The sequence below is a fragment of the Gossypium raimondii genome, chromosome 6, assembly GCF_025698545.1.
Source record: "Gossypium raimondii isolate GPD5lz chromosome 6, ASM2569854v1, whole genome shotgun sequence".
NCBI classification, from domain to species: Eukaryota; Viridiplantae; Streptophyta; class Magnoliopsida; order Malvales; family Malvaceae; genus Gossypium; species Gossypium raimondii.
This window is the reverse complement of record NC_068570.1, coordinates 21362594-21367419: the sequence shown is the minus strand read 5'-3', so window position 1 is coordinate 21367419 and position 4826 is coordinate 21362594.

Here is a 4826-nt window from a genome sequence, read left to right as displayed (position 1 = left end):
CTTTATAGCTTCGTCTTTGCTCTTAAGCAAATATACGTAACAATATTTTGTGCTATCATCAATGAAGTTAATAAATATTTATTCACTCCTCTAGTTTGAACAAACTTTAAGTCATAAACATCGCTATGTATTAGATCAAGTGATTTTGTACTTCTTTCAACAGTTTGAAATGAAGACCTTGTTAATTTTTCCTCAACACAAGTTTCACATTTGTGCTTACAATTAATGTAAAATGGAGGAATGTGCTCTAAATTAATTAATCTACGTAAAGTATCATAATTAACATGTTTGAGCCTACCATGCCATAAATTAAATGACTCAAGCAATAAATAGAAGAAGAAGCATCATTCTTATTCATTGCCTCTGTTTTTACAGAGATTGCATTAAGTTTCGACATGTCATTTAATACATATCCCTTTCTTACAAACATTCCCCTTTTAGACAAAATTAGCTTCTGGGATTCAAACATCATCCTAAAGTTGTGTACACTTAGGAGTGTTCCAGAAACAAGGTTCTTGCGTATTTCAGACACATACAACACATTTTAAAGCTTGAGTTCTTTGCCAAAAGTCATCTTCAAGACCACAGTACCCTTCCCTTTGATCTTGGAAGTCGCGACGTTACCCATATAGAGCTTCTCCCCTTTGTCACAAGACACCAACTTAGAAAAAGAGTCTTTATCGCAGCAGATATGACGTGAGACCATTCTCTTGGATTTGAGTCAACCATGTTGACTTCAAAAATCACAGCACATAAGTCCATATTAGACACTTCATTGGGAATTTCTTCCACAACATTGGCCTCGTTGGCTCTGAATTTCTTTAGAAGCCTACAGTCAAATAACTTGTGCCCCATCTTGTTGCAATTGAAGCATTTCCCTTGAAATTTTTGCTTTTTGGAAATGACATATTTTGGTCCCAGTTTAAACCCATTCTGAGGTTGTTTTCCCTTCTTGACTTCTACCATATTTGCCTTAGCACCATTAACATTTGTTGCTTTGTTGAGGTTTTTGCCAGTACCTCTATTGTCTTTTTCAATTTGAAGTTTGACAATCAGGTCTTTTGTGCCTTAGCACCATTCTTTTGTGCTTTAGGTAATTCTTAAAGTCATTCCAAGTAGGGGGTAGCTTCTCAATAATGACTGCCACCTGGAAAGATTCACTTATAACCATCCCATCCCATCCCTTCAGCAAGAATTCCGTGAATAATCAGTTGAAGTTCCTACACTTGATTCACAACTAGTTTAGAATCAACCATTACAAATTTCAAGAACTTGGCAACTAAAAGATTTTTAGCTCCAGCATCTTCGATTTTGTATTTATGGTCCAATGATGTTCATAATTCCTTAGCTATCTTCTTGACATTGTATACTTTGTACAGTGCCTCCAAAAACCCATTCAGGAAGTAATTTTGGCATAGGAAATCAAAATGCTCCCAAGCTTCAATAGTAGTGAAAGCAGTAATATCATCTACCTCACACTCTTTAACAATAGGAGAGGCATTCTTAAAAAATTTAGCCTCTTTTAACATGGCCAAATAGAACAACATCTTCTGTTGCCATGTCTTGAAATTCTGTCCAGAGAATTTTGTAAACTTCTCATTGTGGCTTATCACCACCGGTAACATTGAATTTTGATTTGAAGCCTAAGTTGGAACCAACGCTCCAAATTCAGCATGTTTTCACAGTTTCCATAAGACAGATTCGGCCGCTCCTTTGGTGCTGGAGAAACGTTGGTCGACTATCTCTCAGGATACAACAACGAGATGAGCGCAGCAGTAGCACGGTTGCAATGATCAATGAACTGTAGCGTTGCTTTCTTCTCTCATCGAAAATAGGTTCGAAATATGCAGGGAGAAGATCACGACTTTTTTTTGCAAGAAAAATAGAGGAAAATTTTGTGTCTATCATTTCCTACAGATTACTTGGTTTTAAATAAAAATCAAAATGGAAGAACTTTTGGAAATTTTGACTAATGGAGCCATTAATATCCGTGAATTAATAAACTATTAAAAAATTTAAATTAACGTTTGCATTAAACGAGCCATTAACTTCAATTTAATATTTTTCCTTTTAATTCCAAACAAAATTTGAAGAGATAAGATCTGCTGAGGAAAAATAAAATTACGTATTGGGTTAAAATATACGCAAGCCTAAAAGGGCTTAACTAGTCCGGACATTTCGCGTCGCCCACGTTGTGTGGGTGCGCCTTTGGATTTGCATCCTCCTGCACACGAGGGAGAACATTAGTTTAGTCATTCAATAACTGTCAAGTTGGTTCATATATATAAACATATTCCACACTTGATATCTAACCAACGTGGGACTAAGCTTTCCATTTTCCTCAACATAATTCACAAGTGGATTAATTTGAGCATCAATTTTTCATTCATCATTCAACCAATTTGAGCATATGATATACCGTTGTAAAGGTATCATGGGGTAGAATATAAAACTATAGTTTTATGATTCAAATATGCAACTTTACTAATAGAGAATATGCCTCAAAGCTTTTAAAAATCTATTTTTTCCAACAAGTCTTACCCAATACCTCAAATACGCATAAGATTCAGAATAGAAGAGAAGGAAATAAAATCAAAAGTTATGGGAGATAACAATCTTGGTAAAAAGGATGAGGAACAAAATTGAAAAGGGAAAATTTTGGGGAAAGTAACAAATGGGACGACAGAAAGAAAAGAAAGAATAAAAAAGAAATTGGGAAACGTGGGAGCAAGAATTAGGAAAAATTAGGGAAAAACAAATTATTATTTTTTTAAAGGAAAATAAAATGAAATGAAAATGAAAACAAATCCACCCTAGCCACAATTCTATTACCTCATCCTCATCTAAACAGATTTCTTGGAGTTCGAATTTAACCTAAATACCACTAGATGGGTGGCACGCCAAAAAAATAGCAAAAATAATTCTATTATGCTTATGTAGGGATTCAAATAAAAGACAAAGAGGTAAGATAAAGCCTTACCGCTAAACCAATAGGCTCATCCTTGTCAATACTTGCGTAGAAATAAAACATAAGCCAGATGCTCAAGGATCAAAGGTGAGACAAAAATAATCAAAACCTTGTAGAAGTGGATTTGAACCCAAAACCTCTCACACAAGCACGACACTTAACCTCTGGACCAAATTAATTCACTTATCAAATTTTAACAATCCAGGAACACAAGATTTGGGGCGTTATAGTTTTAATTTTGAATTATCAAACATATGTAAAAAATTAATTAATTCAAAATATTAATTCTCAATAGATTTAATTTTTTTAAGTGATTTATCAAATAAAGCCGTAGTTGAGAAAAATATTCATTCATTTTAGGATATTTTTGTCTTTTTATATTTTATAAATCAATAAAAACACAAATAGTAATATTTTAACTTAAAATATTATGAATATTAAACCTTTAACTTTATTATTTCAATCAAATATTCATTTATTTTGAAATTTTAATATTACATAATTTTTCCACTCATGCACCATAATTTAATTATTAGTAAATGTCTTAAATATTGTTTAAGTCGTCATGTTAGAGAAATTATTATATTCTTAAAAATAATTAGATCACTCACGATATTGGTGAAAAAAATTTATGTGACAAATATATTTATTAAAATTTATATAAGTAACAAATGGAGCTTTGGTTGAATAAAATGTACAAATGTGAAAATATAAAGAGGCATGGGTTCAAATATCATTATGTGTGTTTATGTTTCTATATAAAAATATAAAAAATATAATTTACTTTATAAAGTGTGGTTATTTTTGCTTTTCTCAACTGAGTTGATACCTGGTTAACTTGTGACACCAACTCAATCCGAAACTTTATAATAAATATAAAAATGATATTAAATGTAATAATGAGCAATTTATTTGACCAATTTTTTAAAAAATTTAAGAATATACCATTACAAATACAATCTGTACTAATTAAATTCAATAGTATAGTTTAAAAACTATAAAATAAAGATTAAATTAATAACCAAAATATATCTAAACTAAAATAAAAATAAATTTGAAATAATTATCAATGATGATTAATTAAAAGCATGCTCAAACTATGAGGCCCACTCATTAATCATTAATTATATTAGCAAAATCTAAGTTTTTTTAATGAGCATACTAATCTAATTAATTAATTGATTAAAGTATGCTAAAACTACGAGGCCCACTCAATTATCATTAATTATATTAAAATACATGGATTAGTTTTAAAGTCATCCTAATCCCTTTGAAGTTTTCATACCAAATAATTGACATAAAGAAGAACATAGTTTAATAAAGCAAAAGGAAGGGTGAAATTTTAATAAAGATTCGGTCTGTGTATTTTATAAGAAAAGTTAATTTTATTATACCTAAAACGTTCATATTTCAAATTTACCCTCAAATTTCAAAATGGATCTTTCAAGAGCTTAAGCATTAAATGGCAACTTAAATCGATGTACAACATATTTAAAATACATAGATCAAATTGTAAATATGTGTTCTTATTATATGGATACGTATAATCATCCTAAATTTAATTGACAGTGTCTTGTTAAACACATGAAATCCAAGATATTCATGTGGCAGATGCTCGCATCTTTACAATTTTATTGACATGTTTTAAATATGCTCCACATCATATTCGAACAAATATTATGTCTAAATTGATGGTTAGGCTGATAGAAGAACTTAATTGATGTTACATTGAAACTTTTAGGATTTAATTTAAAAGGTAGAGATAATTTGGGGACATTTTATGGAGTTAACCCTTAAAACCGCTACAAGGGTGTAAAGGAAGGGTTTCTCCACAAAAAGTGAGATGGGTCATCAATAA